Genomic DNA, 24,401 nt, shown 5'->3' on the forward strand with positions numbered 1-24,401 from the left:
TAATCTTTTCTATAAGCTACTGCCACATTAATCTTCTTAATGCATACCTTTGATTATAACACCTCTCTCTTCAAAGGCTTTCTCTCACTCCCCATGGCCAGCCAAATAAAATCTAATGTCCTTTGCCTGACATTCAGAGATGGCCATGATTTGGTTCTACTCTATCCTTATTTATTGCCATGTTCCTTCAAATACCAGCTGAATCCTAGACAGATCCTGTGACTTGCCACCTGTTTTGGTTTGCTAAAGCTGTCAAAATGCAATATAACAGAAATGGGTTGGCTTTTACAATGGGGATTTATTAGTTTGCAAATTTACAGTTCTAAGGCCATGAAAATGTCCCAATTAAGGCATCGACAGGATGATACCTTCTCTGAAGAAAGGTCGCTGGCGTCTGGGGTTCCTCTGTCAGGCAGCAAGGCACATGGCCAGTGTCTGCTGATCCTTCACTCCTGGATTTCATTGCTTTCAGCTCCTGGTTCCAGTGCCTTCCTCTCTGAGCTTCTGTAGTTACTCTCTTATCATCTCTGGGACTTTTCTCTCTGAGCTCTCTCTCCATACTTCTCTGGGTGTTTCTCCCTGAGCTCTCTCAGCTTTTTCTGCCCTTCATCTTCTCATAAAAGACTCCAGTAAAAACGATTAAGACCTACCTTGAATGGGATGGGTTACATCTTGATTGAAACAACCTCACCAAAAGGCCCCACCCGCGATAGGTCTGCACCCACAGGAAGGGATTAAAAAAACGTGACCTTTTCTGGGGTACATAACAACTTCAAACCAGCAAAATCCACCCTGTACCCTTCCTTACCCTGTCCCCCATCCCCATCAGTTCTCCCTCTTATTTCCCTCTTATTTCTAACTCTGTATTAAGGGGTAAAAAAAGCTTCAAGGAGGCTTTTTAGAAAGGTGGGTATGGCAGCCATGTGAAAGATGACCCCCTACAGAGGGGTGAGACTTAAGGCCGAGGTATTGAGAGGATACAGTTTCGGTAACCCAGTGAAATGATGACGAGGACAGTGGTCATCCAGAGAAAAGCCCAGGCAAGAGAGAGTAGAAATAAGAGAGATTCTGGTGACATCAGGAGTAGAGAGTGAATGAGAGGGAAAAACCAAGGATGACTATTTTAGCTTGGGAGGCTGTTTAGATGATAAAACCCTTGACATATATAGGTAGAAACATGACAGAAAATGAATCTAGTCTTGGATATTGAGATGACGGGGTCCATAACCGGACAGCCAAGTCCAGATGGCAGCTGGAAATGTCAGCCTGGGCCATGGAGCTTGGGCAAAATCAGGCTCTTGATGGGGAGTCAGGGTCGTGGGCGTTTGGGTTGGATTCCAGACTTTGTGGAGGTCTGAGGGTAGAGCTCTGGGGTGAAGCAACATTTAGCTAGTGATAAAATGCAGAGAAGGCTGAAACAGAGGCTTTCCCCAGGCAGAAGTTCTCTGTCCTGTGAAGTGCTCTGTACTTCTCTTAAAAACATTTATGACATTTGATCAGAGTTACTTGTATTCACAATTTCCTTTTCCTGGAGTATAAGTGCCTGGAGAGCAGAAGAAAAGCTACCTTTTTTTTTTTTTTTTTGGTATCTCCAGTCCATATACAGGCCTGGCACACAGTAAATGCCCAATAAATGCTTACTGAATGATTCAGTAAATGAAAGAGTTGCCTCCAATTGCAGCTCAATATTGCTTTCTCTCTCAGTGAACCAATACCTGTGTTGCCCTCTACACCTGACTCGATGTTTCTGATCACAGCTCAGCAATCTTACTGCTGTTGCTGACAGGGCGGTGCAGGAATGAGACACAGACACAAAGTTAAGAATTAAGGGAGCAGGGGGCCCACTGCATCTCGTGCTAAGTGGACGATAATGCATCTTTGCTCCAGTTATTTATTTCAGAAGATAAGAGAGTATATGCTAAATGTCCTCAGGCTCGGGAGAGCCCACCAGATAACCTATGTTTACATCCTGTTGCATATCAGAAGGAACAATGTAGGTTTAGGACAATGGTAAACGTTGTCATCATAGTCACAAGACACATAACTTTACAGGGCGGGCCTGCACAGCGTTCCATGCAGGCCTGCGGCTTAGTGTTCCAAGCCACCACCCTAGATACAGCTCAGACAACATGGAAGACTCGGTTTCCCACATGTCCCCCTTTTTGTTTCTTCACTGCAGACAGAATGAACCAAGCAGCTTCTTTTTGCTTTAGGTCTGAGAGGGTTTTTCTCGTGCATCTGAGGACTAAACAAAGACAAAGCAAAATTATTAAGATAACCCATATAAGGGAATTTAATTGTTCAAGGCCTTTAGCGATGCCTTGCATAGTTTCAGTTTCAGTAAGAGAACCTGCAGTTTTAGAATGTCCAATGTAAGATTATTATAGTGTCCAAGTAAATGTTTTTTAACTTTACTCCAATTAAAAAGTGTGTGATTATATTCACGAAGGGTCACACAAAATGTGGACATATTTCAGTCACATTTTAACTTAAATTGATACCGTAGATTCTCAACTTCTTCTCCTAGAAGGAGAACAGCATTTTCTAGGTCTACAAGGTGAGCAATAACTTCCTTGTCAATTTGTAATTGCTCGCCCCAAGACTTGCTTGCATTCTTGTGCCATTTTTGGACAAATTCAGTGGTCTGAATAGATTGATGTAAGGCTGTTCCTGCAACAGCAGCAGTTGTAGCAATGGCTATTATACCTATAATAAAAGCTATTAATAATCCAAGAAATCTTTTTGTTCTTTTATATACCTTTTCTAAAATTTGTAGTAACATATGCATATCAGGTGATGACTCCCAAGGTTTATGCTGTGAAACAGGGAGCCATAGACCCTTTCATCATCTAAGAACTACAACAGTGATGTTGCTAGAATTTATGGTGTTACTTAAACAAGTATATAATGCGCGACTCCAATTGGCCAGACAAGTAATTTCTTTGGTAGTAGTGTTAATAGTTAAGTTTCCTACCCAGAACACATAGGGGTCTCTGACACAGGCTTGTATTCCAAAAGTATCTATTTTTGTGAAATAAATATTATGTAAACTAATAGGAAGCCTCCAAAGTGTATCTTGAACATAAGAATGATTTAAAGTAGGTCTAGGTGGAGACCAGCCCACACCGTGCCAAATAATAGGATATTTAGCCTGAGCATAGAGAGAATTAAGCCCAATAAGTGTAATTTCCTGAATGAGCACATGCTGGAGATACTCACAGCAACAGCAATAAGAGCCAGCATTGCTGCAGTCAGGTTAGGACCTGTTACTGGCAGCATGGCTTGCTGGACTTGTTTTTCTGCATCTTGACACAGCTTTTTTTATCTGACCCCAAGTTGGATGTTGGGCTTCCCTAGTTTGGGGTGTTGGCCCGATCACTATTGTCTTCAGCATCAGACCCTGGAACTGCATCACTGGCGGCTCGACGTCCCACAGGAATTTTCTTTTGTTTGCTGGGTTCCTGGTGCGGCTTCAGTCATTGGGCTGGTATCCAAAGTGGTGCTCATCCATCACCTGGGGAAACACAAGCATAACCTCTTCGCCATGTTAATAAAGTACCCGTTGTCCATTCATTAGTTAGCATGTCCTTCCACCATATAGGAGGTGCCTTCTGGAAATAATGTTTCAGTGTTGTCTTTTCAGCTGGAAAATGTCATTCTGCGGCAGTGCCACCCAGTTTTTCATAAAAATTTAGAAAATTTAAAGTAAATAAAGTTTTTGATAATCGTTCATGGGGAGTTCCATCATCTCCCCCTTTTTGTTTTGTTAACATAGTTTTTAAAGTATGATGGGCACGCTCAACAATAGCTTGTCCTTGGGGATTATAAGGAATACCAGTGGTATGACGAATGCCCCAAGTCGTAGTAAAAGTAGCAAATTTTGCAGATGTATAGGCTGTGCTGTTATCAGTTTTTAAAGCATGGGGCAAGCCCATAGAGGCAAAACAGGCAAAATGGTGAGTACGAACATGTCGAAATGTTTCACCGGTTTGTGCTGTAGCCCAAAGAAAGCCAGAGTATGTGTCAATGCTGACATGAACAGTGGCTAAGTGGCCAAGGGAAGGGATATGAGTAACATGAATCACTGGGGGCTAGACCATGAGGGTTAACATGAGGATCCTGCAAAGGTGGAGCAGTAAGGAGTTGACAATTAGGACAAGAAGAATTGAGCAAGAAGATCCATTCTACAAGCTTATCGTTTTACAAAAGCAAGCCTGTGGGGGATTTGGGAGTGGAAAAGATAAGTAGAGATAAAGGTTGTGTAGGATCAACACGGGATATCTGAGCTTGTTGAACTTTAGCTTCCACTAATTGCAATTCCTTCTCTGCAGCTGAAGTTAAAGATCTAGGGCTGTTTAATTTAGAATCCCCACAAAGCAGAGAAAATAGGTTGGAGAGCTCAGAGTTAGCTATACCTACTTTGGGGCAAAGCCAATTAATATCCCCTAGTAGTTTTTGTAAATCAGTTAAGGTGGTAACAGCATCTCTGCAGAGTTGTACTTTTTGGGGTTGAATTGTAAGTCTATTGATACTAGAACCCAAATACTGCACAGGCAAAGTGCGTTGCACTTTGTCAGTAGCAATATGCAATCCTACATCCTGTAAAGCTTTTTGAACAGCGTAGAACAAAGCTTCTACTTCAGTTTCCTGAGGTGCAGATCACAAAATATCATCCATATAATGCATTATATAAGCGTTAGGAAAATTTAAATAGGCTATAAGGCACGGTCGACATAATATTGACATATTGTAGGACTATTTAGCATACCTTGTGGTAAAACCTTCCACTGATATCGTTTAGAAGGGGTTTTATTGTTAAGGGACAAAATAGTAAAAGCAAATTTTTCATTATCTTGATCAGCTAAGGGGATGGAAAAGAAACAGTCTTTAATAGCAATGACCACTAAAGCCCAGTTTTCAGGACTCATGCTAGGATTGGGGAGCCCAGGTTGTAAAGGTCCCATGGGCTGAATGACAGCATTAATGCCTCTTAGGTCAGTTAACATTCTCCATTTTCCTGATTTTTTCTTTATTGGGAACACAGGAGAATTCCAAGGACTAAAAGACTCTTCGATATGCTGCAAGGACAATTGTTCTTGAACCAATTCATGTAAAGCCTCTAATTTTTCTTTTGTAAGTGTCCACTGCTCTACCCATACCGGTTTTGTTGTAGTCCATACTAATGGGGCAGGTTGGGGAGGCGAATGAACAGCGGCCGCCACTAAAAAGGTTTATATTCTAAACCGAATTGATCACATTTTGGTGAGACTTGTATGGGTGAAGTCCACAGCTAGGGACATACCCCATATTTGCCATCATTTTGTGGCTTTGAATACTGTACACCCCAGTAGGAGAAGGGATATGTACAGTAGCACTCCACTGTTCAAGTAGGTCTCTGCCCCAAAGATTAAGAGGCAGAGCAGCCACATAAGGCTGTAGAGTGGCCTTCTGTCCCTCAGGGCCAAGGCAAGGCAAAATATGAACACTTTGCATAAGTCCCTGAGGGGAGCCTAGGCCCACAACAGTAATTTGTGCCTCTTGCAATGGCCAATGTTGGGGCCAATATTGTTGACTAATAATAGAGACGTCTGTGCCCGTATCTATAAGCCCAGTAAAGCTATGCCCATGAATTGTAAGATTACACATAGGGCGCGGCTCCTGCAGAGCCTCTGTGAGAAAAATTCCTGTCTTGCCTGTGCTACCGAAACTTCCATTTTCCTGATTTTTAGAGGAGGAACCAACAGGTACATAAGGTAATAATAAGAGCTGAGCAATTCTTTCTCCTTTATGGACAGTCCATGGAATAGAAGAAGACATGACCACCTGAATTTCCCCAGTATAGTTAGAGTCAATGACTCCAGTGTGTACACGAACACCGTTGAGATAGAGAGAACTGCATCCAAGCAAAAGACCCACCATCCCTTTAGGTAAGGGGCCATAATAGCTGGTGGGGAACTTAACAGGATTATTGGGGAGAAGACATACCTCAGCATTGGCAGCGAGGTCTACTGCTGTGCTCCCTGCTGTAGCTGGGGAAAGCTCCAAGATGGAGGGCTTGGAGTTGGAGTTGGTGGAGGGACAGCACATGGCCTCCAGATCTCCACGCCACCTGGCTTCTGCCAGACCCTGCTGTACACCAGAGAGGTGGGCAAGTTTAACTACCGGGGTACAGCTATGCTCAGAAAGAGGCAGCAGAGGAGGTGGGGGCCATTCCTCCCAGCAAGGCACATAAGGAGGTTTTGAGCATTGACAAGAATAAAAAACTTTAGCAGATTTTACTGGATCTTTTTTACCCTTATCATCAACAGAAAGAGGATTGGGACCAGTATTGTCATCAGACTCATATTCTTCCTCCTCATCATCAGTTTTTAAAGTCTCAAGAACAGACTTAATTAAAGACCATGTAGACCAAATAGTAATAGGCAAATTAACTCCTTGCGTATGTTTTTGTTTCAATTCCTTACCTACCCACTCCCAGTCATGCAATTCAAGGGAGCCAAGGGTAGGGAACCAAGAGCAGTATTTTTCAATAACCTGCAGCAATTCTAAGATTTGTGACTCCCCCACCTTGACACCGTTGGCCCGCAGCAGCTGCCATAAGAGGGAAATATAGGGAACATATTTATTGTGTCCTTCAACATTACCCATTACCCTGCTTATAATGCTCGGGGTCGTTCTACAAGGAACGCATACAAAAGACGGCCGTTACCTCCACCCGAGTTCCAGCGCCGCTGTACCTCAGTCGTTCAAGCGATTCTTCTGTCAGGAACCAGGTCTGGTTCTTCAAGCCCCACGTTGGGCACCACTTGTTGCTGACAGGGCGGTGCAGGAATGAGACACAGACACAAAGTTAAGAATTAAGGGAGCAGGGGGCCCACTGCATCTCGTGCTAAGTGGACGATAATGCACCTTTGCTCCAGTTATTTATTTCAGAAGATAAGAGAGTAAATGCCAAATGTCCTCAGGCTTGGGAGAGCCCACCAGATACCTATGTTTACATTCTGTTGCATATCAGAAGGAACAATGTAGGTTTAGGACAATGGTAAACATCCTCGTCATAGTCACAAGACACATATCTTTACAGGGCAGGCCTGCACAGCGTTCCATGCAGGCCTGCAGCTTAGCGTTCCAAGCCACCACCCTAGATACGGCTCAGGCAACATGGAAGACTCGGTTTCCCACATACTGCCATTTTCTTATGTTCTTGATTGTGCACGCCTGACAGATACTGAGCACCAGTGCTTCAGGTTCTGTTCCCTGATTAGTGCTCTTGTTTTCCTGCCCTTTCATCCACGCTGAACTCCGGTTTTCACCCAGGTCCTTCTCCATGGGCCAGTAACTTGGCACCTCCATCTGATGTCTGTTTTTGCCTGAGGATTCATTCATTCGTTTATCTTGGATCTCAGACTTTAATCCGAAGGGGTTGACTCCATTATGGTTCAGCAGACTGTGCAGAAGCCTTTTCTCTATACCCTAAACTCCTAAAATGCATTCTAGAAGACAAATCCAGCTGACTTATCTAGCCCAGAACAGATATGGAAACTGCAGGAGATCTGCTTTATTCTGAGTTTTGAGATGAACTTCTTGTCTTTGAGGGCAGAATGAGCAATTTCCCTTCTTCCTTACCGTACACCATTGGTCAGACCAAAAGTCTCACCAACCCTTGGTGATCCCCTAGGGATTTGTTAGAAATGCAAATTCTAGGGAATCTGAAAGTTCTGGGGGTGGCATCCAGCTATCAGTATTTTTACATGTCCTCCAGGTGCTTCTGATGGCACTGATGTTTGGGACACATTGTCTTAGATGCAGCTAATGCTCAGGAGTGGGGTAGGACCATGGAGTTCAGAGCCTAATTTCTTTAACAGCTGTGCTGCCTCCTGGATGTGTAACTTGGCCCAGTCATCTAACTTCTCTAAACAATAGTTTCATTATCTATAGCATAAAATTTTGAGTCAGTTGATCTCAAATTAGAATCATAGTACTCTATGGCTCTTTGAACCCCTCCAAAGATAACCATGGCAAACTCTCATGGTGTCAGTCAACAAGGTGGAGCATCAGGGCTGGCTGGGCACATCGAAAGGCTAGGCTTACTGGTGTCCAGGTACATGGCTGCCTTTGGTTCCCTTCAACACTGCTCACAAATAAATCCATTTGGTTAGGTCAGAAATAAATCCATGTGGTCTATGAGGCAAACTGGAATCTGCTTGCCTCCATTAATCAGATGCTGAAGTTGTGTGTTGAGAGGGCTAAGCAAGTGATCTATGATGTGGGGATTCCATTGAGTCAGGATCTCTTTAACCAGGTGTATGAACCATGCTCAACCCATAATTCAACAAGAACTATCTTTTCTTAGCTTAGCTTGCTGCTGTGTTTTAGTTAGTTATCAGTGCAGTGCAGGAGCTTATTCGTGGTCCTCTCAATTTCAAGAGTTTAAACTGCAAGGTCACTCTGAAAGCTGAGTGCTGATTCTTCCAGAGACGTAAACCATGTCATTGGCTGCCTGTATAATCAATACTGTTTCCTTGGAACACAACTCGGCTTTTTTTTCTTTAATGCAATTTTATGCCAGCATGATAATTCTTCAGTCTGGACAAATGTTTGCATAAAAAAATTAATTTATCAATAGCTGTATTTGAATCACATATTGCCCCAGTTGGCCTTCTCCCCACTGCTGAGTTCTGAGAACTGCTACAAAGTCATCATGAAGAAGATTGCTGCCATTGACTGATTTGAATGAGCAGTTTTACTAACAGTCCAGTTCACAGCATTTGCAATTTCTTATCCCTTTTTTGTGGGTGCTGTGGGGTTGAAGTCAGCTCCTGAGATAGGCACATCCTCCGGAGTCCTTCACTGATTTGGCCCTGTCTAGAGACCTCAAAGACTTTAGACCTCACATCTGTGCTTGGAGCTCCATATAGGGGGCTCATGGCCCATTTTGAAAGAATATTACATCCAGGAGTCAGTGGAGGCTGGGGCTCCTGTGTGAAGGGGGCAGTTTGAATTTTCACTGCCATCAGTTCTTCAAGTCTTCCAGGCATCTCCCTACTTTCTTCCATTGGGTTCATAACCAAATCTGTCCACACACCTTTGCCCCTAGCTGTAAGCCAGGGCTGCTAGGTAAAGAAATAACATCTCACTTGGGAAGCAATGTACTATTGTGGAAAATGCATGGACTTTGGAGTTAGAAAAATACCAGTTTGGGTCTGGCTTTGCCACATACTAGCTGTTTTACTTGGGTTTTATTGCAGTTTGTGCAGTGTAGTGTCCTTACCTGTTAAACAGTGATAAGAATAGCATCTGCCTCTTGGGGAGGATGGGATGCTGTGATGGATAATGAGCACAGAACACAGTGAAAGCACAGTAATCATTAAATGTTGGTCCAATCAGGTACAGGTGGGATGGAGGTTGGCAGACTTGCCTTAATTTTTGTTTAAACTATTTGATCTTTGCCTCTGTTTGCTGCAGATGCTCTTTAGGGAAAGTTGCAAGCCCATGGGTCCCTGGGCTCAGGCCCCAGCTTTTTTTTTTTTAATGATAATTTTATTGAGATGTATTCATATACCTTATAATCCATCCAAAGTATGAAATCAGTGGTTCACAGTATCATCACATATTTGTGTATTCATCATGATGGTCATTTTTAGAACATTTGCAGGACTCCAGAAAAAGAAATAAATAGAAAAAAGAAGACCCCAAACATCCCATACCCCATACCCCTTCCTCTTATTGATCACTAGTGTTGCGCTCTACTTAATTTTAAGACTTACAATAGAGGTAGGCTAGCTAAGATATTGTTATATTGTTAGAGATAGACATAGATCAGTGGAATAGAACAAAACAAACACGGGCAACTGACTTAAAAAATTTTTTTTTTGCTATATAGTTATGCAATCATTATCAAAGATCAGGGGTACTGGATTATAGTTCAACAACTTCAGGTATTTCCTTCTGGCTATTCCAAGACACTAGACACTAAAAAGAAATATCTATATAATGAGTCAGAATTGGCAGTCATTTGTTCAATCCAGATTTCTCAGTTATACCTCCTCCCCCTCATTTGATCTTTCTCTCAATCTTCAAGGATATCTGGGCAATGACCATTTTAACTTCTTTGTGCTGGAAAGGGGTGTTGACCTTATGGGGTAGAGGAATGAAACTGGTTGATGTTCTTGGAGAGACTGGCACCTCTGGGTTTCAGGGCTTATCTGCATAGGATCAGTTTGGAGGCCTTAAGTTTCTGAAAAAATAAACTTAGAAGAAAAACTTTTATAGAGACTTAGATAGAGCTCAGGGCACTCCCTAGGTTTTCAGGAATACTGTTTTTGGATGGGGCTTGGCAACATAAGAGTAACCTTCAGAATAACCTTTTGACTCTATTTGAAATCTCTCAGCCACTGAAACTTTTATTTTGTTCCATTTCTTTTCCCCCTTTGGTCCAGAAGGCTTTTTCATTCCTATGATGCCAGGGCCAAGCTCACCTTAGGAGTCATGTCCCACGTTGCCAGGGAGCTTTACACCCCTGGGAGTCACATCCCATGTAGGAGGGGAATGTGGTGAGTTTATTTGCCGAGTTAGGCCCCAGCTTTTTAAGAAGCAACCACTTGTTTATCATGTGTCAATTTACATGACTCAATTTAAGGGCCATTTCATTTTTGCCCCTAATGCAAACACTGTCAAAGTAAAATACTTAAGTGCTGACAGAATTTGAATATTTGTTAGTTACCTTGGTAGTTCCCCCTTTGGATTATGAAGCATGGAGAAACGTAAGGAATTTTCATGGCATTCCAGCAATGTCATTTCTCTCCGTGTAACTCACTGTGTTGAATGACTATCATGTCAGATAGTTTGTGAAAATAAAGGTAGTGAACTGGGTCAAGGAAGGAAGAAAGCCCTCATGCTGGGAAATGTGATGGAGCTTGGTGGCCTCGTCTTCTGAGCCACACAAGGGTGGGGCGTGGAATAATCCATGTTGGGGAGGGGAAAGGATTGGAGGTGGGCCTTGTTATTTATTTTAAGATAAAACAGAGCTAACTGTTTAAATAGTGCTTGTAGATTCCTTATTACTGCAACTCCCAGCAAGCAGGTTAAGGGTGACGGTTGCATCAGTAGCATTTAAACTTTGGCCCAGGCTTTGAACTTCTGTGGATTCAGAAGCTCCTCTTTGGCAGGCCCAGTAAACATCCACACAAAGGAGCTAACTCTGTGGTAGGCTGGGGGGAGCATTCCCCTGGCTGTATGAGTATGGAGGAGACCTCAGCTTTTGGTATATGGGTCAGTGGTTTCAAGCTTTTCTAACATCATGTAGAAATTCACTTTTAATGTCAAAATATTTCTTGGAGCTGGACCTCTAATATCTACCTATTTAAAAATATATAACAAAGAATTAATCAGTTGTCTGCAATGCCTTGTAATGACTTTGTATTTTGTAAATCAGATGTGTGTGTTTGAAAAATAGGAAGCTGTTTCTCGATGGAGTATATTAGTTATTCAATTGACTTCATTGCTTGGGCCAAGGATTGCCAGCCCCTTAGCCATGTCTATCTGGCTCCTCGGGTGCTGGAGTCTCACAAGTAGAAACAAGAGCATGGTTATTCCCTTGGCCTTGGTCCTTCTGCCAGTTCCTACATCTGTGTCAGTGTGAGTCAAGGCACAGCTTAAGAGTGAGGCTCAGTATAGATCTTGACTGCAAGGGAAATTTCAAGCACAACCTTAACTTCAACGAACCAAAACCTCTTGCTGGGAGAGTATGTTAGGAACCAGGTTTACACATTTGAAAGCAGATGCATGTTATCAAGTGCTTGGTGGATAGTTTGGACTGTAATTGCCCATTGGCTTGGAAAATGGAGAGATGTCAGTGTTGGGTTGAGGCATGGAAGAAGACTGTGGAGGAGAGTTCTATAGTGAGGCTAAAATGGAGGAGGAGAGAGAAGGAAGATTGGACATTCTTTTGCTGAAATGTTCACGAATCTTACCTCTCTAGCCCTGTCTTCACTTTCTCCACTTTTTCTCCCCTTTCCCCCTTCCTTTTCCCTCTTCTCTCATCTTCTATGTGACCATCATGCTGGCTTGTCTCTGTTTCATACTTGCTAGCGCTGTTGGCAGAGAATGGGTAGAAGCACAGAGCAGATCGCTTTTCCACAAAAAGGGTGTAGAGTCAGCATGACAGCTGGAGACCACATCCAGGTGACATCCTGGGAAGGAGGGGACCCTCTTGGCCATCCAGGATCTACAGTCCCAGGTCTTAGGACCCCCAGAAAAAATGGCTCTGGAAAACCACTTGGACTCTCTCCTGCTAAATACTTCCTGGCTTTGTCTCAGGGTTTTGTGCTGGTTGCTGCCTGAGAAGCTCTTAGAGCTGCCAGAGACGAAGACCCAGACCTCTGGCGCAGTCAGCCTGTGCTCCGACCTGGGCTTGTGGGTGGGCTCTGCCCCTGCTGCCCTCGCCCAGACCCCTACCAGCCCAGAAGGGCCCACGACTCAAGGAGGAATGGGGTGGGGGCTGGGAACAAGTGGGGATGAGGGAGCTAGCAGGGCATCTTTGGGGCTCTGGGTATACACTGTCGCAGGAAAATATCTCTACTGAGGAATCTGGTAATGAGGATGCCGACTGCTTCTATGATGCTCTCATGTACCACCTGATGCTTTCTGTTCTGATAGTGAAGAACCACTTATTCCTTCTAGTATAGAAGCGTATTTAACAGAACTTTTACCTAAAGACACTCAAACACAATTTCCAAGTGATGAGAAGTGGAAAGGCCTTACTATAATAACTGGGACAGATGAGTCATAGCCTTCAAGTCCTATATTAGAAGATTATCCTGAAGAAGAAGCTGAACAGTTAAAAGCTGTGAATGTTTTCAAGAAAGCAGAAAGCCCTCTTCAGCCTTCTTAGATATGAATAGAAAACAGGATGGGGCTGTAGCTGTTACTTCAATCATAGATAAGTCATAAGTAATGCAGCAAGGTTGAATACAGTTTTAATCAAATGTATGCTCATCAACATGATGCAATGGCTAAGCTAATCATAGAATGAAATAAGAAAACTATATTAATGAGTTAGAGATAAGTAATAGCAATCTCTTTTCTAATTTTTAGATTTTATATAAGTAAAAAGTATGTTATATTGCTCTTACAGAAGCTTTATTAGTAGAAATATTTTCAGTAGAGTTCTGTAGACATTCAAGGCTAAGTCTCTGATAACGCTGTGGATACTCTCTTTGATTTTCAAGTGTAAAAACAGAATGTGATTTGACTGAATGTAAGTCAAAAGTGCTATGAGTACTCTGTAACTCAGACAAGGGGAGCTCTCTGAACTCATCCAGCTGCTTCTGGAGGAGCAGGGGTTCCTAGGCTTCGTCATGTATCAGTTTATTTTTATTAACTTGTTCCTTTTACCCTAAGTGCTCCTTTAGTAAAAATGTGTTGAAGTTGAATTCTTATCTTGAGTGCTCTTTACTTTTAAACTATTCTCTGTCCCTATACTCTTGAGTGGGAGGTTACTTGATGAAGCCCAAAGTGACTGAATCAGGACCTGATACGGCTCAGGCCTTCTCTAACAGAGATCACAGGTTTGAAGTGTCAAGAGGCGAACTCGTGACAACACCATGACATTCAAATCCAGAAACTTTACTTCACTTGTTCCTTCAGTCTAGGGCTTGAACTTTCTGGGAAAGCAATATTAAAAAAAAAAAAAAGGTGCAAATGAGGTTGGGGAATTATCTGGGGATTTCAACAATGGTTGAGTTCCTTTAAGAAGGATAATCTGGGCTTGAATGTGTAAGGGTTGCAATTTCAAATCTTAGGCAGGCTGCAGGGACCAAACTGGGTGAGTGAAAGCCAGGGTATATGAGGGAAATGAAGTATACACAAAAGAGAACGTGCCCCACCATTAGAGCTCAGGAAAATTGGTCTCCTTGTGGCTTCCTTTTAGCACCAGGGCTGGAGCTGCTGGATCAGCAGGGGAGCGGGGGTGAGAGGCTCTCAGAACACACTTCTCTTCTCAAAAAGATGGAACAGACTCTCATTCACTGCTCTCTTGACGGGCTCTCACCGTGACTGGGAACCTTTATGGATGTTTCTAGCTCTGTTTACCTCTGGGATTTTGGTCATTCAGTAGCTGTATTTGTTATGCTCTGGTCTTGCAGTGAAAATATCTTCAGGCAGTCACATCTAATTTTTAAGTTGTCCCCTGTATTTCCATGCCTCCCCTTGCCCAAGGGAACTACATCTCACTTGAGCGGACAGTCAGTGGGGTGCAGAGGAAGAGCATGGGTCCCCAGTGGGACAGGCTCACCCTCATATCTTGGCTGTGCCACCCTCTAGGTGAGTGATCGAGTGCAGGGGAATGGATTTCCCTGACTTGAGTTTCTTCCTTTGTGATAAAAGGAGGAGGGCACCTATATCTCTGGGATATTGTAAGGATTGTGGGAAACAATGTAAGGAAAGCATCAGTCCTCCATAAATGTCTATTCTTTCCTCTTTTCATTGAAAAGTCTTCTCATAACACCTGGTTTCCATGAGTTGCCTTCTTTTAGCCAGGCCTTGTTCTTTAGCTACAAAATGCTAGAAACCTGGAATGCCAGGTTTGGAAGGTAACTTAGGAGCCAACAAGTACAACCTCTTCATTTTATGGAATAAAAAAGTGAGGTTCAGAGACTGCAGCAGCTTACATAGAATAATTCCCAGCAGGCATTTTTTGAGGGCTTGCTCTGTGGTAGGCTTTGCATGTTTAATCCTTACATCAACTCTGTGAGGTAATTACTGTTCTTATCTGTTTTTTATAGATGAGAAACTTGGGGCATAAGGATAATAAATAATTTGCGTAAGGTCACATATCTAGGAAATGGAGAAACCAGATTTGAGCAATTAGCCCATGTTACAGCAATCAAGGCCATACACATTTTCAATGAGGAGATGAGGGATACGACTAGACCAGACCCTCCAAGTTTGTCCATCCTTTGCTCAAGGATGCCTTTCCCACACCCTGAGTGGGACAGTCCACATCAAGTTCACTACACATTCTTTGAAGTCAAAAAAGATCCTTGACTAAATCCATGAGAGCACCAACTAAAGAGAAACATCTAGAAATGGTTTTGGATTGGCAGCTAGAAAGGCTGAAGCAGCTTTAAGAATAATCTCAGTTTCTCTAATTACACTTATTTATTTTAATCTGGTTTGCATCGCCTACCATGCACAGGGATTCCTTGGTTCCCAGAGCACTTTCTCCCTCATTTGAAAGGGAGACAAGCTATTTCATATAATGGCAGAACTCTGGGGATCTGAAGCCTCTCGGGGCCTTACTCCACACAGTGTCCCTAGGACCCCTAGACTTGATTAGACTTAGGGTTGCTTGCCACTCTCAGAAACAATCAGCAACCACAGAGCCTTGACCCAGAGAAAGGTCTCACATGGGGAGTTCTGGAACATTTGCAGGCCATTCGTGGCACTTTGGGCAGAGGCAAGATTCTTCATGACTTTCAATCCCATTGTTTCTTTTCCTAAAGCTGGCCCGTGCTCTCCAGAGTGCTGGTTGTCACAGCTCAGCAAATGTGAAAACCAGTAAGACAGACCTTTTTTTTTTTCAGCCATAGGGTACTGACTGACTCCATATATGGACTGAGTGATTGGGAAATACCTGAATTTTAATGTTGGTCCTTCATTATTTAGACAATGGGGCAATGGGGCTATGGAAAATGTCGCATTTCCTACCACCCTACTGACTCAGCCTCACCCCTTTTATTTGAGGACTGAGGCTTATAAGACTCCCATTTTCTATATAGTCCTACTTTTTTACAGCCTTTTTTCCCCCTCTCAGCTAATTTATTTGCCACAATAAATTAAAAAAAAAAAATGCTAGAAAGAATTCCCCTGGATAACCATATTAGTGTTTCAAGCCATTAGGTTTTTAAAATGGTTTTTAATTTTATTATATTTCATCTCTTCAATAATCTTGGTTAATTTTAACTTAAACTGAAAATATGGTCATAAGGCCATTTGGGAATGATTTTCTTGAGTGATCAAATCACATTATCCCTTTATTCAGTTGCTAATATTGAAATAAAGGAAGGAATTAAGCTTAGGGAAAGCAAAAATAAACTAAGGCAAATACTTTTATTCTAGTGATATAGATGAAAGATCCCTGGTAATACACATACCCCAACAAGCCATGTGTGAAAATGTATTCATGCATGTGTCTACATGTTTATAAGCTGTATTTATAAGTATAGTTTAATACTCAGAAACAACTATGTGAAGGGACTCAAGCAGAGATGGGTGAGGAGGTGGGCAAAGAGGGTTGGGTGGGTACAGGGGAGTGAGGGGTGGACAGAGGGTGGGCCCAGGCAAAGTCAAAGCACTTAGAGCAGCTCAGTTGTGATTCCATGGCAGAGAAGCAGATTGTAAATCTTGAAAGACGCTGTCTGCAGAGGCAATGGCTCCACAGGAGATAAGAGTGTTTAGGTGCAGTTGATAGGGAAATGCTTGATGCCCAGACTCTGTTCTTCTCAGCCTAGATAAGGCTGTCAGAATAATTTGTGTACAAGTGTATTTAATGTCAAAGCTGAAGCAGAGACTGAGGTCCGTGACCAAGAAGGATGATTAAAAAGTTCATGCACCAAGGTCCTACTTACTTTCTGTTGTGAAGCATAATTATGTGTAAACTCAAGACCAAATAGATGCCTTAATTTTAACTCATAAGTATTATGCAAAAATAATGACTGGGATCAGGGTTTAGCCCTGAGACTCTCACCTGTGCCTACTGTGGAAATTTAGTTACATTCTCTATACTGATAATGGCATATTTTCATGTTATAGACACATAAAACATAAAGATGCAATATGTGACAAAAACAGTATAAAAAGGGAAAACAGGGGTGGTGGTGGCGGTGGTATAGGAGCAGAGACCATGTAAATTGGTATGTTTTCAGACTAATAGGTTATAGATTTAGATTGTTTAATAGATCCCCTATTAAAGAAAGAAAATATTTAAAGAATACTTTAAAAAGAAGTATTTAGAATAGGTACAGAAACAAAAATGAGAAAGGGATCAGTCAGCTACATCACACAAGATCAACTATATTCAAAAGGAGGCTGTAGTAAAGGAAAAGAGAGACAGAAAAAGATATAAGATGTATAAGAAACAAAAACCAAAACGACTGAAGTAAGACCTGCCTTATTGGTAATTACAATGAATATAAATGGATTAAACTCCTCAATAAAAAGACACAGATTGGAAAAATGGATAAAAAAGTATCTAATTATATGTTTACAAGAGACTCACCTTAGACCCAATGAAAACAAATAGGTTGAAAGTGAAAGGATGGAAAAAATAATTCCATGCAAGTAGTGACCAAATGAGAGCTGGGGTAGCTATACTAATATTGGACAAAACAGAATTTACATTAAAAAATGTTATAAGAGATAAAGAGGACACTATATATTAATAAAAGTGTCAATCCACCAAAAAGAAATAACAATCATAAACATTTATATACTTTACAACAGTGCCCCAAAATACATGAGGCAAATATTGACAAAACTAAAGGGAAAAGTAGACACTACCACAATAATAGTTGGAGACTTCAATACCCTACTTTCACCAATGGAGAAAACATATACAGAAGATCAGTAAGGAAACAGAGAACTCAAACATATTAAAAATGAACTAGACCTAACAGATATATACAGAACACCGAACCCCCCAAACAGCAGAATACATATTCTTCTCAAGTACACATGAATCATTCTCTAATAGAGACCACATGTTGGATCACAAAATTAAGTCTTAATCAATTTTAAAATATTGAAATTTTACAAAGCAGTGTCTCTGGCTACAATGGAATGAAGCTAGGGAGAAGTTGAAATCCACACAGGGAGAAGTTGAAAATCTACAAATTTTCTGGAAGTTAAGCAACATACTCTTAAACGATTGTCAAGAATAAATCACACGGTAACTCAGGAAACACCTTGAGATAAATGAAAACAAAAACACAATGTATCAAAACTTATGGGACACAGCAAAAGCAGTGCTCAATGATAGCTCTATCCTTTCATTACAAAAGAAGAAAGGACTCAAATCATAGACGTCACCACACCCCTGGAGGAACTGGAAAAAGAAGAACAAACTAAGCCCAAAACAAGCAGAAGGAAGGAAATATCAAAGATTAGAGCAGAGATAAATGAAACAGAGACTAAAAAACACAGTAAAGAGAATCAACAAAACTGAAAGTTGTTTCCTTTGAAAATTGACAAACCTTTAGTTAAACTGACAAAGAAAAAAAGAGAAGATGCAAATAACTAAAATCAGGAATGAAAGGGGGAATTACTATTGATCCCATGGAGATAAAAATGATTATAAGAGGCTACTGTGAAGAATTGTATGCCAGCAAATTAGGTAACCTAGATGAAAGGGAAAATTCCTAGGTGCACAAAAACTACCCTCTCTGACTCAAGAAGGAATAGAAGAATCTTAACAGACCAAAAACAAGAGATTGGACCAGTAATAACAATAATAATAATAAAAACCTCTCAACAAATAAAAGCCCACAACCAAATAGCTTCACTGGTGAATTCTACCAAACATTCAAGGGAAATTAACAATACTACTCAAACTCTCCAAAAAATTGAAGCAGAGGAAACGCTTTCCAACTCATTTTGTGAGGTCAGCATCACCCTAATACCAAAGACAGGATAAAGGTATCACAAGGAAAGAAAATTACAGGCAATATCCCTCAGGCATATAGAGGCAAAAATCCTCAACAGAATATCAGCAAACTGAATCCAGTAGCACATTAAAGAAAGTTATACACCATGATCAAGTGGTATTTATGCCAGGTATGAAGGGTGGTTCAACAAAAGAAAATCAATTAATGTATCACACCATATTAATAGAATGAAAGACAAAAACCACATGAGCATATCAATTGACACAGAAAAGAAATTTGACAAAATTCGGCACCCTTTCCTAATAAAAACACTCAGAAAATTAGGAATAGAAGGAAACATCCTTAATGTGATAAAGGGTATATGTGAAAAACCCACAACTAACATCATACTCAATGGTAAAAATCTGAAAGCTTTCCCCCTAAGATCAGGAACAAGACAAGGATGCCCATAGTCACCACTTGTATTCAACATTGTCCTGGAAGTTCTAGCCAGCAGGATAAAGCAAGAAAAAGAAAGAAAAGACATCTAAATAGGAAAGGAAAAAGTAAAACTCTCCCTATTTGCAGATGACATGATCTTATACATAGAGAATCCTGAACAATCCACAACAAAGCCACTAGAGCTAATAAACAAATCCAGCGATGTGGCAGGGTACAAAATCAGCATACAAAAATCCGTGGAGTCTCTATACACTAGTAATGAACAATCCAAAGAGGAAATCAAGCAAAAAAAAAAATTCCACTTACATTAGTAACTAAGAGAATCAAATATCTAGGAATAAATTTAACCAAGGATGTAAAAGACATGTACACAAAAAACTATAAAATATTGCTGAAAAATATTGAAGATCTAAATAAGTGGAAGAACATTCCAAATTCATGGACTGGAAGACTAAATATTGTTAAGATGTCAGTTTTACCCAAAGTGATTTACAGATTCAATGTAACTGCAGTCAAAATTCCAGCACCCTCTTTGTAGAAATGGAAAAGCCAATCATCAAATTTTTATGGAAGGGTAAGGGGCCTCAAATAGCCAAAACCATCTTGAAAAAGAATTGAGTTGGAAGGCCCACACTTCCTGTCTTTAAAACTTATTGCAAAGCTACAGCTATCCAAACAGGATGGTACCGGCACAAGGACAGATGATAGAGGCCAATGGAATAGAATTGAGAGTTCAGAAATAAACCCTTACACCTTTGGCCAATTCATCTTTGACAGAAGTACCAAGACCACTCAGTGGGGAAAGAGTAGTCTCTTTAACAAATAATATGGGGGGAACTGGATGGCCATATGCAAAAGAATGAAGGTGGACCCCCTACCTCATACCATATACATACATTAAGCCGAATGTTTTAATACTTATCTTTTTCTCTTAAAATAATGCTATTTACATTTGACCTTAGAGGGCAAATCATATCAGTAGGATATGACTGTGTGTCTGGGTTTAATGTAAAGAGAAATATTTAATGAAAAGTAGACTTTTAAGTTAAGATCAGCATTTATCAGCTTCTGTGTAAAAAATAGTACACAGTATTTATTTCAAAATGATGAGAAAATGCCATATTTGATGATTTGAAAGCCCACATTATATTAACCTTTAGGAATTAAACATCTCTTTCTCCCCAACAAGACATTAATGGTTACTTGAGGAATTATAGAAGTCTCTTCATTTTCTAAACTGTGAGAGATGTATTCCCCAGCATTTTCTCTGGTTATTAAGACAGATTATTAACCTAAAATAAAATATGCTAAGTCCCTCTGTGCCAGTTTGAATGTATTATGTCCCCCAAATGCCATTATCTTTGATGTAATCTTGTGTGGGCAGACATTATCAGTGTTGATTAGATTTCTTTGAGTGTTTCTTTGGAGATGTGCCCCACCCAGCTGTGGGGTGATGACTGACTAGATATTTCCATGGAGGCGTGGCCCCACCCATTCAGGGTGGGCCTTGATCAGTGGCGCTATATAAACGAGCTGACAGGCAGAGGGAACTCAGTGCAGCTGTGAGTGATGTTTTGAAGAGGAGCTACAGCCAAGAGGGACACTTTGAAGAAAGCACAGGAGCTGCAGATGAGAGACAGTTTGAAAATGGCCGTTGAAAGCAGACTCTTGCTCCAGGGAAGCTGAGAGAGGACAAATATCCCAAGTGCAACTAAGAGTGACATTTTTGAGGAACTGCAGCCTAGGAGAGAGCCTGGGAGAAAGCCATTTTGAAACCAGAACTTTGGAGCAGATGCCAGCCACGTGCCTTCCCAGCTAACAGAAGTTTTCTGGACACCACTGGCCATCCTCCAGTGAAGGTACCCCATTGCTGTTGTGTTACCTCAGGCACTTTATGGCCTTAAGACTGTAACTGTGTAACCAAATAAACCCCCTTTTATAAAAACTGATCCATTTCTGGTGTTTTGCATTCCAGCAGCATCAGCAAAGTAGAGCACCCTCAAAAAAAAAAAAAAGAAATTAAGCCAAAATAGGTCAAAGACCTAAATATAAGAACTAAAACTATAAAACTCCTAGAAGAAACCATAGGGGAACATCTTTGGGACCCTATGTTAGGCAGTGGTTTCTTAGACTTTACAACAAAAGCATAAGCAACAAAAAAAAAAATAGATAAATGGGACCTCATCAAAATGAAAAACTCTTGCATCAAAGGACTTTATCAAGAAAGTAAAAAGATAACTTTCAGAATTGGAGAAAATATTTGGAAACCATATATCTGATAAGGGTTTAATATCTAGAATCTATAAAGAAATCCTACAACTGAACAACAAAAAGACAAAATCCCAATCAAAACATGGCCAAAAGACTTAAATAGACATTTCTCCAAAGACTATATACGAATGGCCAAGAAGCGCATGAAAAGATGCTCACGTCATTAACCATTAGGGAAGTTTAAATCAAAACCACAATGAGGTACCATTTCACATTCACTAGAATGGCTACTATTAAAAAAAAAAAAAGTATTGAAGAGGATGAAGAGAAATAGGAACACTCATGCATTGTTGGTGGGAATGTAAAATGGTAAAGCCACTGAGGAAAACAGTTTGGTAATTCCTCAGAAAGTTAAATATAGAATTATCATATGACTGGCAATCCCACTTCTAGGTATATAACCCAAAGAATTGAAGGCAGGGACTTGAACAGGTATTTGCACACTGATGTTCACTGCAGTATTATCCATCAACAGATGAATGGATAAACAAAATGTGGTATATAATAAAATTTTTTGCCGTAAAAAGAATGCAGTTCTGATGTGTGCTACAACATGGATGAACCTATAAGACATCATGTTGCGTGAAATAAGCCAGACACAGAAGGACAAATACTGTGCATATTTGCAGAATATGCAAACTCATAGTCAGAAACTGAAGAACAAGGTTACCAGCAGCCGGGTGGGGAAGGGGAGTGGGGCGTTAATGTTTAATTGGTAGAGAGTTTCTGTTTGGGGTGATGCAAAAGTTTTGGCAATGGATGATGGTGATGGAGGCACATCATTGTGAATGTAATTAACATAGCTGATTTGTGTATATGTAAAGGGATAAATAGGGAAATTTTGGTTTGTTTGTAAATTACAACAAAAAAACCACCCATAGAACTCTATAACACCAAGAGTGAACACTAATGTAAACAGTGGGCTAATATTTATAGCATAATTCTAAAAATATTGTTTCATTGATTGTAACAAAAATACAACACTAATGCAAAATGCTAATAATAGAGAAAACTGTGTAAGAGAGAGGGCAATAATCAGGAACTCTTCTGCGTGATTTTTCTGTGAATCTACAACTGCTCGAATTTGAAAAAGACATTATTGGGCACTGCTATTGTGCATGTGTCTAATAATTTTAAAACTATTTCATAGCAGGATTTAAATTTATACATGGTATATACATGGATTCTTCTAGAGTCAACTTGGTTACATTAGGAACTAGGTTTTCAACTCCCCTTACCTCTATGGCTCCCAGTTAGAGTTGGTCAAAAGCGACACTTGCATGAGATTTGAGAGGAAGAAATGAAGCCCTGGCCACGTTTCTCTGAAGCTCTTTGCCACCCATATAGGCAGATGAGCCACGCCCAGAGGGTCCCAGCCTGTCCTTGCTCCACTCCCCTTCGTGCCCCTCTCTTTCTGGTTATTAGCCCAGGTCACCCCAGCCTACCAGCAGACACCTGGGGTGGGCCCACAGTAGCAGTTTGCCCACCCCCTGCTACAGACTCCCTGTCCCCCCTTAATATCGGAGCAGTGCTGGGCTTCCCAGTTTCCCCAGCAAGCCCTGATCAGTCCACCCAGCCAATGCTTCCCTGGGTAGTGAGTTTTCTCTGACACTTGATTCTCCTTCTAGCTCTTTGCTTCTCCTAGCTCCTCCCTCAATCCATTCAGGTTTGATCCCTGTGCTAAATCTCCACTTTCCTGAAAACAACCTGATTGATCCATACTGCTACTCGAATGTGCACAAAATGGGCCTTCATTTGTTTTCTAGAACTGATATTTGGAGGTCCTGTTGCCACTAATGGCAAGAGGGGGGTGGGGTGCTTTTTAAACTTGCCCATGGAAGGAAATTGTTTCTTATGGTTTAATTCATCATTGCAGGGTTAACTTAAGCTACCCTGCATCTCTCTCTTCCACCTCTTTTGTCCTACAGTGTGCCTGGGTGCAGGGGAAACGCACCCACACTCTCGGGGGCGACCCCCACCAGCACGTGACCTCTGCTGTGCCGTGGCTGCACTGTCCCGGACAGAGCCCTGCGCTGCTGTCCCTTGAGATGTGGCTAACTCCACTCGGCCCTTGGAGCCCCTGTGCTGGGACATGCTGTGGAACCCAAGGTTCCTGGCATTTGCCTGCACTGACAACATCGTTTAACAGTCGCTGGCCTCCCCCATCCCCTGACCCTGGGTCTCCTCTGGCCCAGGAGCCCTCTCAGCACCAACTTGCCCCCTGCCGGAGCTCCTGATTTCACACTGAGGCTGTGGGGGAGTCGGGGTGCTATCTGAGAACCACGAGGGGTTGTCTACGAGCTTAGGGGAAATCGACAAGAGAGGAGACAAAGGTTTCTAGATGTCTCCAGAGGGTTGACAAGCAGATCTGATTGAAATGGAGCTGTACACTGGGCAAATGGGGATGGGAGGTGGAGATTTTTGAGGTGGGACAGTTCCAGGTGAAGACAGAGTCAAGGTTATGCCCTGGGAGTGGGAGAGGAAATGGAGTATACAGAAAAGTCTAAGATTTGTCTTCCCCATCATGTATGCTTGGGAGAGGGTTCAAGGAGCGCAGTCAGAAAGCCCTAGGATTTGGGAAAAAGCAGAAGGAAGCTTAGGAGAGTGGAACAATTGTGGACTTTGTAAATCAACCTCCCCAAGTTTAAATCCTGGGTCTAAGGTCGAAGGCAGATCCTTTCTTCGAGCCTCATTTCCCCCATACATAAAATAGGGAGATGATATCTCTCCTCCAGGACAGTTATGAAATATTCGGTACATAGCAGGTACTTAGTGCATTGTCATCACCACCGTTAGCTGCACTCATCACTCTTATTCATTAGTTGCCAACTGCTAGAAAGTAAAGCAATTAAAAACACTTCATTAGATTTCCTTAAGATGCTCCCCTTCCCTTGGATTTCTAAAATCCAGATGATATGCATACTTATTGTACTCATTCCCATTTTTGGCCTTTTTGTTTTCTTATTAAACCAAAGATGCATCTTTTAGTTCATGGTACTTTAATCCAGGGAGTGTATTATTTATTTC

General features: G+C 41.5%; 1 long non-coding RNA gene across 1 annotated transcript in view; it reads left to right on the plus strand.

The window, feature by feature from the left end:
• LOC119511141 overlaps positions 1–23,366 on the plus strand; it is a 40,434-nt gene extending 17,068 nt beyond the window's left edge. Inside the window, exon 4 of the long non-coding RNA XR_005212159.1 lies at positions 23,303–23,366. This is a non-coding gene — a long non-coding RNA (uncharacterized LOC119511141). The remainder of the gene's footprint in view (positions 1–23,302) is intronic.
• The last annotated feature ends 1,035 nt before the right edge of the window (positions 23,367–24,401 follow it).

Source organism: Choloepus didactylus, chromosome 16, assembly GCF_015220235.1.
Source record: "Choloepus didactylus isolate mChoDid1 chromosome 16, mChoDid1.pri, whole genome shotgun sequence".
NCBI classification, from domain to species: domain Eukaryota; kingdom Metazoa; phylum Chordata; class Mammalia; order Pilosa; family Megalonychidae; genus Choloepus; species Choloepus didactylus.